General features: G+C 39.6%; 1 protein-coding gene across 13 annotated transcripts in view; it reads left to right on the top strand.

Moving 5' to 3' along the window:
* ZNF521 (zinc finger protein 521) overlaps positions 1 to 14843 on the top strand; it is a 232552-nt gene that overhangs the window by 1548 nt on the left and 216161 nt on the right. Inside the window, exon 1 of one of the 13 annotated variants that reach the window (XM_039382138.1) lies at positions 818 to 986. The exons of 10 other annotated variants lie outside the window; for them this stretch is intronic. The gene's annotated coding sequence lies outside the window, so the exon portion shown is untranslated. Of the gene's footprint in view, positions 1 to 817; positions 987 to 14843 lie in introns of those variants that run through there. 2 more of the 13 variants (XM_039382142.1, XM_027715887.1) reach the window with 2 other exon arrangements.

Here is a 14843-nt window from a genome sequence, read left to right as displayed (position 1 = left end):
CGAAACGGCCGGCGCGACCCAAACTCGCCGCACTGGAAAAGTTGCCGCCGCGCGACGCGGTGACAGCCCGCTGCGGCAGCCCCGCGGCCCGGCCCGGCCCGCCTCCCTCCCTCCATCCATCCATCCATCCATCCCTCCATCCCTCCCTCCCTCCCTCCGCGGGCGCGGGCGGCAGCACCGCAGCCGCCCGCCCCGCCAGCAGCGCTGCTCTTTTAAATAAACGACACACAAGTTGCGGGCTTCCCCTCCTCCCCTCCCGCTCCGCGCCGCTCCCGGCCCCGCTCCGGTCCCGGCAGGCGGGCGAGGGAAGTTTCGGGGCGGCGGGCGGGCGGGGCGGCTGAAGTTCCCGGCGCGGGGCCGGAGTTGGGGCTGTGCAGGAATGTGGCGCCGGCTGTCACGTGAAGCGGCCCCTCGCCGCCCAGGGGGACATGTGCGAGGGGCGGCGGCGGGGGGGGGTTAAGTAAATAAGTCCGCGCCTAAATACATAGTTAAGGGGAGCATGGGGGTGGTGCTGGGGGGAGCGCACCCCGCAAGCCCCAGGTCGCAGGGACTCGTCCCGGAGCCCCGGAGGAGGCGGAGGGAAAGCCCGGGACCTGGAGGAGGACAAAGGGCGGCTTGTGTGGCTGTGGAGGAGCCGGCCGCATCCCGGCCCGGGCGCCCCGTCCTCCCCCGGCGGGCCCCTCGCCGCCGTCCCTCCGCCCGCCGCGGCGCGGAGCGTCGCCCGCCCGAGCATCCCGCGCATCCCGCACCCCCCGAGGAGCGGGCAGCCCTCGGCCGCCCCCCCCTCCTCCCCTCCCCTCAGGAGCCAGTGGCCGCCCCCCGAGGAGCCGGGAGCCGCTGGGCGGGCAGGGGCTTCTCCCCGCCGGCGAGCTGGGAAGGCGGCTGAGGGTGGCTGTCACCTCAAATAAACATCTCTGGATGGGCGCGCTCCTCCCGGGCCGGTCTGTACAGTGCAGTGAAGTTGAATAAAACCTGGGTGGCGTCAGGTCAGAACATCTATAAGTTGTCTACTTTTGGGGGGTAGGGCTCTGGAGGGGGAAAGGGAGGGCGAGAGGGAAAGGCCATCGGAGCTGAGGGCACTGGTGCGGCCCGGGGGACTGCCGGCGGTGACGGGGACGCAGAGCCCGGCCAGCCCCGGCCGGGAGGTGACCCGAGCCGCGCCGTGGCGGGCAGAAGGCAGGCCGCGTTTCCTTCCCGGCTGGGCTGGCGAACACCAGGAGTTAAGTGCTTGGAAACCAGTGCAATTTCATAGTTAGAAAGCAGGAGCGGGGTCTGCTTTTATGGACTTGCACAGGAGGACCTGGCAAAAAGACTGCTCCCTACCCTTGAAACAACTCTTTCCAGGAGTTCCCTTTTCAAAGTCTTCCTGTTGACTTCAGTGAGCTTTAGAGCAGGCTTCAATTCTTTTTTTTTCCTTTTTCTTTTCTTTTTTTTTTTTTTTTTTTTTAACTCTCCAGATATTTTTAAAAGGAAATAAAGGGTGCCTTGAATTTACTGTTTTACCTGCTGCTGCCGTCTGTATCTAGTTTACCGAAGTTTGCGCAGTTCAGTGGTGCTTTTGTTTGGCATCTTGTGAAGAACAAACGGGCCGCTCATCCCTTTACCTTTTAAAAATGATACCACAATGAAAGTTCTGTTGCTTGGGCGCGCGCTTATATTCTAAGCTTCCCAAGGAGGATTTATTTACGTGCGCATAAGAGTTTTAGAGCCAGTAGGAGAGAGACCAATTAGCCATATTTGCAAAAAGATGCAGGAAAACTTTAATTGAGGGGTAGTCTTAGACCTCCAAGTATTTAAGTGCAAAGGAATAAAGGTTCATTCAATTAATTGGCAAGTAGAGGAAATTGTTCTCCTGTTAGACATTGGACATGTTTCATTCTTGGTGATTTGTTACATGTGTTACAGAGTGAAGGCTTGTTTCAAATATCTTCCTGTAAACATCACACTTAATTTAAAACAAAAGATACAGCTTCCATTTTATGTGGAGGTATGGACTTTGCCTGCCTTATGTACCAGTCGCCTGAGAATACCTAAAATGAGAAAACAGTAAGACTGTATGAGTCAGATGGAGTAGCTTGGATTTGCTGTCCATAAACTACTGACTTAAGAAAACCACTTAATGTTCAGAATGGAGATGATAGAGATTTCTTTGCAGAGTCTTATTTACTATTTTTCAGCTAAAACCAGGCAGTAAATCAATCATCATCTGTAATTATTGCTGCAGTAATTACCTTTGGGGAGTAGGTTATCATTCTTGGTGGCCTTTGTTCAAATATCTCTTTCATTTTCCCTGTTTTATTTTTCTTGAATCATGTCAGTTTCTGAGTGGATTAATAGTATTCTGAAAGCAGTCCGATTGTACGATTTCTGAAAGGGCTAATAATGCAATTCATCTGAGAAGTTAAAAGATGCTTGCATAGACATAGCACTTAAATTCATGGATAAGAGTTTGCCCATCAATTATTACATCTTCATTTTTAATGAACAAACAAAAGCTGTAAGTAAGGAGAATTTTGACTGTACCTCCAATGCAGTGCTTATTTAAATTCCTTATTTTTTAAGTATTACTGATTTAGTCAGTACAAAATGTATTTCTACAGATAAAAATAAACAGTATTTTAAGTAGCTTATTTGAAAAACTATTCTTTGAATGTATGTAAATGAGTTATTTAAACTCATGAGTGCTGTTTTACATCTAAATAAAATATGGAGTTACACATTACATTTCCAATTTGTCATGTACTTAGCAACCCTTTCTGGGGGGAAGATATAAGAGATATTTTTGATATGTCTGTCACTTTTGATAACTTAATTTGGAACTTATATCTTAGGGGAATACTGATACAAGGCAGGTAAATACATTAAAACAAAATGACAATTGAGCTTTTTATACTGAATGCATGAAACTAATGTTCATCTGAAATGGTGGGTGTTAAGAACTCGCTAATGACTAAATTTCTTCTATTTCTTGAAAATACGCTTTTTTGAATTACCCTGGTTTCTGTTTGCATTCCTTTTTTTTTTTTTAATTTCTCTCTATCTTTCCTTTTTTTCTTTTTTTTTTTCTTCCTCCTTCCCTGTTTTGGTTTCTTGCCAACTTCAGTCTGACTGTCCCCAGCTTTTGGTGAAGATTGCATCTCAGATTTGGACCTAGGAAAGAAAATAGGCATGGCTAACATTAAATAAACCCCTTATAATTTAAGAATAATAAAAACATCATTCCAAGGAAAAATAAGACTGTAATTATTTTCTGTGAAAAACACTGTCTGTGTGCAGGATACTGCAGGTTTGTAGGGAAAAAAAAAGGTCTCAAAAGGAGAGTAAATTGTTTAACTTTCTGAAAACCTGTAATTTGAATATCTTATTTTACTTTAGGAAGGAGGAATTAAAGTTCAGCTGCTGGGTTCTTCCAGGCAGGGGAAGGATCAGTTGCATCAAACTCATCAGTCCTGACCTATATTTCATTCTACTGATTAATTTATCCCATTTCCTTGGCTAGTTTCTGGGAAAAAAATCTATTAAGTATCATTGACCTGATCAAAATCACCTAATGCATTCGGTGAAGGAGGGAGGTTAGCCAGAGAAAAGCAGGTGGGGAAAGAGAAGTCGGAGATATGATACCCGTGTACAAGCCCCAAAAGAGGCACTGTGCAAATGAAGGGTATTGAGGAAGGGCAATTGTTATGACTCCTTAAATTCCTAACACCTAAGGGCAGTGCCATTCCCTAAGTAGAACCGTGCTAGAGACCCCCTTGATGAGAAAGCAAGGGTTGGGGGTGGGGGGGAAGAGCAGCTTCTTTTATCTTGTTTGACTTGGCCATTTGAGTGGTAAACCTTTTTTTGTGACTTGGCATGCTTTGGAGATATCACTCTTAGGTTGCTGACTGCCTCCCCCCTCCTTCCTTTCTGGTTTATGAGGTTTTAATTTTGGGAGGGCTTGAGGTTTTCCCTTTGCCCTTACTACCGGCTTTTGATGAGAAAGTTTGTTTAGAAAAAAAAGTTACAAAAATATAGTCACTTGTAAAAGAAAAACAGGTATTCTTTATTAAAAAAATGAATGAAAATATAGTCCTACTAAATGTTAAACTCAGGTTTCTTTAAACTAAAGCCAGGTAATATTCATTATGCTAAAGTCACCTGTGAAAAATCACTGAAATGGCAGTTGTTAGATAAGCCATCACCAGGAAACTAGTACAGCTCCACATGTTTAGTAGAAGTGCTGATCTCTGAAAGTGATTTCTCTTTGGGGAAAAAAAAAGTACTTTGTTTTTACTTAAAAGTTAATTTTACTTATTGTAATTTTGTATCTTACATGCAGAAATAAAATTTCTGAATGTTAGTTCCTAGAAAGATGAGAGGGAAGCATTCATCTCCTGTATTTTACATACCCATGCTCTGCTTAAAGAAGGCTTGTATCTTGAAATATTTTGCCAAGCCCAGAATGTCTCTTGAAGGCTTTTCCCTCTTTTTGAGGAAACCTAGGTAAACTCTTTCCATCCTGAATGAATTTATAACTGCAACTCAATTCATGCAGAGTATCGGCAGACTGAGTAAGTGTACCTGTGTTTTGATGTGACTTGTTTCCTCATCATAGATTCCAAATGAAAGAATGTTTCTCATACAGAGGTGCAGGTTGTGTGGTGTAGTACCAAAGAAGGTAGAATAGTGGTGGATTAAAACAAAAATGTTACCAAATAGCAGCAATAGTTCAGAGAGAATTTGATATTCGGATCCCCTTCCAACAGTAGCCTTTACATTTCTCTGTATCTGTCAACTATTTGAATGTTTATTCTCAGTCTCAAGCCTCCCTGGCTTCTAAACTGAATGGACTAGACTCGAAAGTCATGAGATTGTCTGCTGATTAGACTATAATCAATCCAGCATAAACAAAAACAGCAATTAGTATTGGCATGATTTCTGTGAACTTGACTTAAAGTTTCAGTATTAGCGGTCCAAAGAACTTCTTCTGAACGGGCTGTTTTCAGGAACTGTGTTATTTTGGCATCATCATTTTACAGGGAGGGAACAAAAAATTCATAAGATTCCATTTGGCCTGAAAAGCAAAAACATCTGTTTGATGCATGAGTGAATTGCTGGCTTCTATTTGGCCATCTAAAAAAGGGCAAAAATTAAGATACCGAACATAAAAGAGTACATTAAAAAAAAACAAATTACAAAGAGGATTTAAGATTAGCATCTTTTTATAATGCAGGCTATTTATAATGTTCTCTTTTGGACTTGCCAAAGCATGCCCCAGCTTCTTTATGTATTAAAAAAATCCGTAACAACAAAAACATCCCTAAACTTTAGTAATATTCATTGACTTTGGCAATGCATAGTGATATTGATGGTCTTGATTAGGTAGGATTGCAGTAATGCTGGCCAGTCCTTTCTGAGGTCAGCATGAGTTATACTGACCATCATTGTCTGCTGCTCGGGATTAGAGACTATTAGGAGTGAACATCTAAACAGTTACTGCTAGTTTACAGAAAGGTGAAATCTTGTGACAAAGATAACATTAAGAGGTTTTCGTAATGCTGTGTGTTTGGATTGGTTTGATTTTGTTTTCCTGAGTTGCTGTTAACTTGTGTAACAAGAGGAGCTGTCAGAATGGAGGCACTTATCTAACGTGTAGGATAACGTTATCCACCATGATCTAAGATGTCTTGAAAGGCTTTATGTTGCTCTATAATTCATTCTGTCTAATTTACAACTTGTTTAATTGCTCTGAATTCTTTGCTCTGACACACGATGCATTATTTTCAAACTTGCACATTTTGGAAAAAAAAATTCCTTTTGAATAACTGTACATGAGGAAAAGATCTAGAAAAACTGTTAACATTTTGTGCAGACCATATGGATTCAATATTTTTTTTCCTGTGTAAAACAATGAAAATAAGATATTTGGAGGGTTTCTTTTTAGCTTGAATAAAATAGAGTATAATGCCGATACCTTAAGACAACCTCTTAGTATTTTTTCCCAGCTCTATTTTAGAGTTTCCATTGGTTCCTGCAGGGCTACCTGAGCTCAGAATCAGTCCCAGTTGGGGTTGGGAAAATGCACTATTTCACTTAAATCAGAACTGTGAGATATATATATACATATATATATATTTCCCTAAGGGGACAACATACAGATCTACAAAGAATTTGGCCTGTTTTATTTGATGCTGTAAAAACGTACATGTCTGTTTTCAAATACATTTTGCAGCATGTTACTACAAAGCATTAAAGTTTTCCAGTTGCTGTCTTTATAAAAGTTGGACAGCACAAGAGAGGCTTTTAAATACTTCTAAATCATAATGCAACATTTGGCATAGGATTCTGACAAAAGATGGATGTGCAAAGACCAAAAGAGGTGGTGAGGTTTGTTTTTGTTTTAATTTTAGACAACTTGGGTTCTATTTCACCTCAAGTGTGAGTAATTATGCTAGTTAAGCAATTATTAGAGATGAAAGAAATTCTGTTAGATATGAGTCTCCTAAACTTCAGTGGCTTTAGTTTTAGCTGGGATAATGATCAAGGAGTAGTTAGCCATATGCCTAGGGACTATGCTGTAGCAAAAAAGATAGGGCTGATCTTGGGGGTATCCTTATTACAACTTGTTATAATTAGCATTTTCATTCAGCCCTCCTACTTTCCAAAAAAATCTGCTTAATATTCTTCTGCGCACACATTAGTAAGATTGCACAAAATTTCCCTCTTTCAGTGGATTTTTGAACCAGGAGAGTTGTCTTCCATATTTAGAATATTAGTTAACACTGGTCATGCTTTTTTCCCCCCCCACTTTGTGTTCCTTTAGTTTCAGACACATTTTTTTCCCTCTATACTGTGTAATTACTAAGAAAAAGACAGAGAAGATTATTTTCCGCCTCCTTTTCAGGATTTAGTCTAGGTTATACATGTTCTTCTGGGGTGTGCACATTTGAGTCTTAGATTTTGCTTTAACTAGAGTGATGCTGTGCATGTCATACTGCAACTGTTCTTTGTACAGTTGAATTCATATAATGTGTACTCAAAAGAGTTGTAGGGTTGTTACTTAAAATTCTACACAATTAAAGCCCAATGAAATTTCAGATTCTGGGAGCTTGTTTTCATTGTGTTTTTTTCCTCCTCTTTTTGTCATAGGAGTAAGATAGAGGGATGTTTTTTCAGTAAGTGATTCGACTGATACTTTCACTTTTAACTAAAGGTGCCATTAGGTGCTATTTTTCTTTGGAAGGTTAGGACTTCTAGTCCTTCAAGATTTCCTAAAGTTTTATATATACCTATTGGTATAGTGACTTCTGCCCCCCTTCTTTAATTGATATGGGCTTACTGTGGTTTTTGAAAAATACAGTATCAGTAACTAGTTAACCGTCTTACAAATTTGGAAGCGCTAGTCATTAGTTAAACAGTTGAAGCAGAACACTTTTTTGTCCCAAGGACAAATGGATGGAATATTGATAGTGTGGACTATCAGTGTTTTCCTTCTGTCCCAAACCCCATTTTTGGAGAGCTTATTCTCTCGTGCAAGGCAATAACTTAAAACAGGAATTTTGTCCTTATTTAACACAAATGCAAAACTGATCTCCTAACTTCTTATACAGATACTTGGTGTTCCAGTCAGGTGTGGAAAAGCTAGATCACTTCTAAATCTGAATGTCCTGGTTAACTGTACAATAGGTGGCTTTTGTATACAGTCCCTGAGACTTGTTGTACCCATACTATTTTTATGTTGTGTTTTGCTGGCAAAATATATTCCAAACAATGAATTTGTTGATAATTGATTCTCTAGTTTTATTTTTCTGTTGTTCACTTTTTTTGGTGACCTGTCAAGTTCAACTTCTATTATTGATTCATTCACTTCTTGAAAGGAACTTTAAAAACAAAAATAAAATACTTGCTGTGTTGCTGGACTAGATGATGTGATGTAGCGAGACAGTGTATTTGGGAAGACTAGGCTATGCTTTGATCGACAAAACTTTCTCTGGCACCAAATTATGATGGCTGAGTTTTTTTTTTCAGAGTCAAGTGAATTTCTAACTTTGACAGTGGCAGTAGGAAGGAGGAGGGGTTGGGGAAGTTAATTATTTTCCACCTCCAAAGAATACAATTGTGAGGAAGGAACTTTCTGATTCACTGGTTCCAGGACAACAGGATGTCAAGATCCATGCTTAATGTAACATTTTCACTCTGAAGATGAGAGGAGGAAATGGGTTTGTATTGGTCTCTGCGTGCAACCACTGACTGGGAAGGGTTTGTGTTAACGTGACTTATGAGGAGCTAAAGCATAGGAACAGATTAGGTTTGCAATTTCTGGTGGATCTGTTGAGTAGAAGACATGCTTGTCAGATGCAAATGTAAATCTGTGAAGAAATGTCAGAAACCTTTAAGGTTGGGTACAAAAAAATAAGGCCTTGCATAGTGCAAGACATTAGTGCAGACATGCTTAATTTATAGTAACTGGTTGCCTAGTGGGATAGTCACATTGCACCAGGCTCTTGGACTCTTTATATAATTTGCAGGTAGTTAGGGGTTTATGAATGTTGTTGAGTAGGAACTACTTTAAGGAAACGTTAGGAAAAACTCGGAAATAATAGTGTGTCTTAGCTTCTCCCCTATTCTAGACGTGGGTTTCTCTCTTAGTGCAATAGGATATCTCACAGCAGTGACTTATCTGACCCAGCTTTTTGGAGATAAGGGAATAGGTTCCTTTCCTCCAGGTTAGAAGGAACTGAGGTGGTGTACTGCTGCTCTTCCTTTCCCCTTTGCTGAAGAGAGAACATTATTTGCTCTGCTAAAATGTTAGAGGCAGGAGTTCTGTTCTGTGCTTTGTCTAAAGGTGTTTGAATCTGTATCTCACTGGGAGAACATCAGTCATTACATAGCAACATATTGTGCTATGAGTGCGAGTTGCCCTGTTATTTTTGTCAATGAAGTTTCCCTTTTCAAAAGTGTAATTAAGTATTTGTTGGACAACGGGGTGACAAAAAACATTCATACATGAGACTCATGACTCTAAAGGCTTGAGTACTACGAAGCAAGAGAAAACATGGGTCCTGATCTGCCAGGTCTGCAATATTTCTTCTGATGAATTATTTCAGTGAAACTAGAACTGGAGTCCACATATCCCACTTGCCATGTGAGTGCCCTAACCACAAGGATAAAGTATCACGCTAATTCTCCTTCTTTCTAGTTCAGTGAGTATTGTAGATGAGATATGGCAGCTTCAACAGCAATGAATGAGTGCACCTCAAGTCTGAGGGTAAGTGCTCTTTGTTAGGAAGCTCACGGTGTGAGTACAAATCCTTCTGACTGACAGAGGAGAAAGTTCAACTGGTGCCACCCACATCCTGAGTGAGTGATCTAACTAGTGGGTGTGGGCAAGAGGGGGAAAGGAAGATGTGTTTCAACCCAAACATTTTCTGCCAGTGTCTTGCAGTGACCAGGGAAGGGTATATGAACTCTGAAGAACCAGCCCATAAGACGGCATCCAAATCCAGGGCAGGCAGGAGAATATTTAATCTTCCACTATCCAGCAGTGGTGAGGCTTCACTTTGATTTCAGCATTGGGCTGCCCAGCAGTGTGAAAGCTTTGATGGTAAAACCATAGACACTGCCTGACCTGAGTAGTATCTGAGCAGAACTGCTGGCAATTTAGATGCAGCATCCCTGCACAAGTTTTTTGGCATCTAAGCTCATTTGTGGAATTAGGCCATATAGCTGTTGTACATGATAGAAAGTCATCTAGAATAGAGCAGAGAGTTTGGGGGATCAAAAATAAACTTATAAAACCCTGGTATACAATAGATGGAGATCTTTGGTAAATCAGAGATAATCTCAGTAGAAAGGAGGTAGGTTTTTGGTGTGGTTTTTTTTTTTTTTTTTTACTCAGATAAATGTATGTCTTCAGGTAACAGAGCTAAAGCATGCAGCTGTATTTTGTTTGTACTAGAGCAGTGTCAGACAGCCTAAACTCCTCAATTTAAGTGTCTCATTTTAGTCACATAAATAAATAACTTTCAAAGGCAATGATCATCTACAGAAACCTTTACTGTAAGTCCTCGTAGCCCTTCCTTACATTACATGTCTTCAGACTTGTGTAATATTGGTTACTTTGAGGTTCTGTGAGCCATGCATCAGCTGGATTCAAATTGCTCTCTCTTGCTGAGTTGTGACTTTGGTAGACAGTGTTTAATGAATTCCCTGTTTTCTAAGCAAAGTTGAAAATACAGGTCTGTAGGAGTATCAGAAATTCTTATTTATGTCGCTCTGAGTAAGAAAGCTTAGGTGATACATAGCTTCAGTGTACTGAGAGGAATCTGAATGTGTTCATGTTAAGTACTGGCTTTGGTAATTAGGCTTAAAATTTTTCTTAGCCTCCTAACTTCTGTTTCCACCTAAAATGGACTGACTGCCCACAGACACATTGTCAGGAATGGAGGTGGAATACTTGATCCAAGACAGGCAAAACAGCTGAAAGTCTTGACCCTGATACTAAGAATTAACTCCCAGAGAGATTCCCTCTTGCTTTGTTAATTCTCACTGTGGTCCTCTGTTTGACTCAGAGATCTATTATAATCTGTTACATTGCATGCTAGAGTCTTAGGGATGTCTGAAATTTACCTGAGGTTTATAAAAAGCTCTAAGATTCTTTGGAGAAAAGTGCTTTTTAAAATATAACATTATTAGTTTACTTAAACAATAGAAATATGAGTGTGGTTTAACCTTGTTCAAGGATGCATGATTAGGGAGGCAAAGTTAGCATTCTGGGCAGGATTAATTAATCTGTTACCTCACTATCCAGAAAAATATATCCCCTCCAGCTTTGGGGTTTAGAATTATCCCTCTGCTGCTGGAAAGAGCGTCTTCTGCTTTTTCTGCACATAGTGTTATGTAAAACTGGACGTCTTTAGGCTGTCACATTTGGATACTGTCACCCTTGAGATCAAGGGTTGGAAGAATATCCAAAGGATTTCTTAAGCATAATTTCTTTCCACTTAAGTGTATTTATTACTTTTATGTTTATGTGCTGCCTAGGAAAATACTTTATTTTAGCATAAGAATAATATTTTCCAACCACTGCAGTTTAATTGGGAACTCCTAATTCAGTCTTTCTACAAGAAGAACATTAGGGGAAAAAACAAAAACCCAAGCTCAGTGTTGGGATAGACTAAAGAGAGGAGTGAAAAATACAAGTCCCTTTGTCTTCTGGAAAAAGCAAATGGAAGACTAAAGAATGCTTTATATAACAGGAATCTTTTAAGGAAAATAATTTCCAGTGTTAAGAAAATATCGTTACAATGCTGGGGGGGAATAGAAATAGGAAAGGGGGTATGTCACAGCACAAAGGAAAACAAATCTGACATATAAATATTCATGCATATGATTATTTAGATTTTTTTGAAGTTGTGGCTACACACAGAACTAATTTTCAGTGGAGTTCTGGAATGTAGATATTTGAAGTGTTAATATGCCAGTGCATTTCTTTTTCCAACTCTTCTAGCTCTAAAGTCTTTGGGAAGATATACATTTGGCAGTCAAACTGGTAATCAGGTTCTGGCTAGTAGCTGATAGACGTGAATTGATGCTAGGTGGAGTTGTTCCGAAAACAATATTTTCTTAGTAGTTCTGGACTTTTATGAGTGACAATTGTCTTAAAGGCCATTATGAAGCATTCTGAAATGGTTGTTGACTTCCAGGAGTCACCCACTGAATTGCTGCTTACATGTGGCGTAGCCAAGTGTGAAATCCTGTGCTTGCAATATGCTGGCCAGAAGAGTCTAAAAGGTGAGTCTTAGAGTGCCAGTGGCACTTAGGGAGAGAAGGTGTAGCCCTAGCAGATGATTCATGGGCATCTGATCCTGCATTTAATATTTCTCTGTAACTTCTTTAATTTCAGTTTTGTATCCTGACTGAACCCTTGTGGAGACGTATTTCCACAGCACCTTATTGCAAGGTGTGAAACATCTTTAAAATCCATTGACTTTAATAGATTTAGAGGATACTCAACACCCTCCGCAACTGGCTCTTAAATTTGCCTTCTGCTACATGATTAATCTGTCTAATCATACTTAATATCTACCTGTAGATGGTGTCAGTATGAATGTCCTCTTGGTTTTTATGTGGCCATGAGGAGAAAGGAAAAGTGGAGAGATACTTCCAGAAATTACAGTCATTTATAGGTACTGAAATAATGGCACACACGTTTTATTTCTGTTCTGTTTCGGTAACTCGGTAAATTGTGTATTGATTATGCTAATACAGCTAGTGTCTCTATTACTTGTCTGCAGAAATTATTCACACATGTAGATTGAAGATGCACTTGGCAAAGTTACCATCCTAAGAAAAAGGCTATTGTGCAAAGATGGTTTTAAATTGAATTACTAATCATATGCTAATGGATGTTTATAGATCAAGTATTGAATTGTAGGAAATGCAAAGTGCAAGTTAAAAATATATATTCTAAACTTCCTATCCCAACAGTCGTAGTTGTTATATTAGGTTTGTTTTCACATCTCTCAAGGAATATGTTTTAGGAAGGGATAAATCAATAGCAATCTATTTTTATAGTTTATTTGGGGATATGTGGCTTATCCTGCTTTGTTTAACAAGCTGAAAAGAGGCTCAGGCAATTGGGGCAGTTGTTTTTTTCTTTTTCAAAATTTATTAATCTACCTAGATTTGAAGAAAATAGAATTTTTCAATTATCTTTTGCTTTTATTTTATTATGGTTTGCAATAGGTCAGAAACCATAAATCTTAGCCAGAATTCTCCAAAAGGCATCCCTTTCAGTGAAAATGTGCTTTTCCATGTATCTAATTTTATCCATTTCTTTTCTGTACAAGATTTTTCCAGGCATCAACCAGAAATGACTTGTGCTCTTCCTTAGGGTGCTAAATCTACAGATTAACTTTTCAGTGAAGGGGAATCCTGGTTAGTCAGTAGAATATGAATGAGATTTTGCAAGCTAGAAAATCTGTATATATTTTATAGTAACTTTATAATCTCCCTCCTTTATCAGCTAGCCATGTGTCCCGTGAACAGACTTTAAGCAAAAGGGGTGAAATCCTCAATGATCAGCAGGTGTTGCTGTAGAGCAGTCAGGAGATTAATTGTTTTTGGGACCTCTATATCAAAATTTCCACAGGTTTTCCTTACTGGCTGTCCTTGATGGTTCTACTTGATTTATTGGGTTGTTTTCCTTTTTTCTCTTTTTTTTTCCTTCTTTCTTTAAAAAGGAATAATTGGTCTTAATGCTGATGTTCAAGCAGCCTGAGCATGAGAGGTGCTCTAAACTGAAACCAGGGTTTGCCCTGGACGCTGGCTGTACAAAAGCTGAAATGTCCTAACTTCTGACATGGATACAACTTCAGTTTAGATAGAGATTTTTTTTCTTTTTTAATTTTTTTCAGTAAAATTTTAAAATCTGGTATTTGTCCAAACCACAGGCTTTTATAATTGGAGATAGAATTGACATGATGGAATTCTCTTTTCCCTTACTGAGATTTTTTTTTTTTTTTTTAAATTGCTCTCAAGAAGCCTGGTGCCACAGTTGTGGTGACCTGATCCTTTCTCGAAATTTTATTACTTGGGGGTTCCTGTTTGTTTTGTTTCTCAAGAGTTGCCCTGAGAAAATATATAGTAAGAAATTGATCATTCGTTGTTTTAAGGAACAGATAAGTCAATTGAGAAATACTTCATATCTGAAGAAACAGGTGACCCGTGGCCATAAACACGCAGTTGCAGGGACAAGGAATATTGTTGCTTTTGTGACAACATTGCTTAAGATGTATCTGGAAGTGCTGTTTAGCAGTAACGTCACTTATTCATATTGGATTCAGAAGGTTTGTTCTACTTTCCTGAGGCCTCTCCTTCACTGGTGGTCCATGACTTTGTTACATGGAGTTCATCTTTCCTTATGCTGTAATGAAGATGGACATCCCTGTGCACAATTGCAGTCCTAGAGTATCAATAATTTTGATGTTTGAATTAATGACAGTGCATACATGCTACTGTTTTATTTGCATATCATCCTTGTAGCTTTTTTAAGTTGCATTTCATGCTAGTGCTAGAGAAATGCTTTTGGTTAGCAAAATTTAAAGCATCTGTTTATATAGATTCTGTTTAGAGGTGCTTTCCTCTTCTGAAAGAAAATGGTGTAGTTAATGTTTAAGGGAAGTCGACTGCATGTCACACTACCTTTCGTAGTCAGGTGAGTTTAACAGTGGTCTGAAGAGCTGAAATAGCACTGAAGTTTTCAGAATCTGGCTGTGGAAAGGTATTAAGTGCTAATCAAGGGCTTATCTGATGCTATCAGCTGTATCTTACTTAATGTGAGGAATACCCCTGCTAGTTGGAGGAATGAGCTAACTTAATGCAAAGCAAAATGGGATGCTATTTTGTAGGTGATTTGTGCTAATGCTAAGATTTCCTTAATTCAGTGGGTTTCGTGGAGTAGGTTTTTTTTCCTTTTATTGTATTTCCCCTTAAATATGGATTTAATTTTCCTGACAAATATGTTAGTCTACTTGACTATTATTAGCATGTCTTTGTGCCGTGGCCTGTTGTGACCTACTTGGTACTGTTGTGACTGAGAATCCTTAAAGAGATGAACAACAGTTTAGAAAGATGCTAGCCACAGAGTTAACTGCTTTTATACTTGTTTGCTTTTTTTAGTGCAGTAAAGACATAGTGGTCAGCTTTTGTTGAAAGCAAACCTCAGTTCTCATAGAATTTTCAGATCCCAAAATAGCAGGGAAGTTGTAAAATGTTTGGTTTCACAAGGCATATGCTGTCATGTTTTCATGGTACAAAATTGCGTACCTGGAAACAATTTGTTAGGCAGTATCCATGTTTCT

The sequence above is a fragment of the Pipra filicauda genome, unplaced genomic scaffold (genome assembly GCF_003945595.2).
Source record: "Pipra filicauda isolate LSUMZ 115617 unplaced genomic scaffold, ASM394559v2 scaffold259_size1095435_pilon, whole genome shotgun sequence".
NCBI lineage: Eukaryota > Metazoa > Chordata > Aves > Passeriformes > Pipridae > Pipra > Pipra filicauda.
This window is presented reverse-complemented; position numbering and strand designations above follow the sequence as displayed.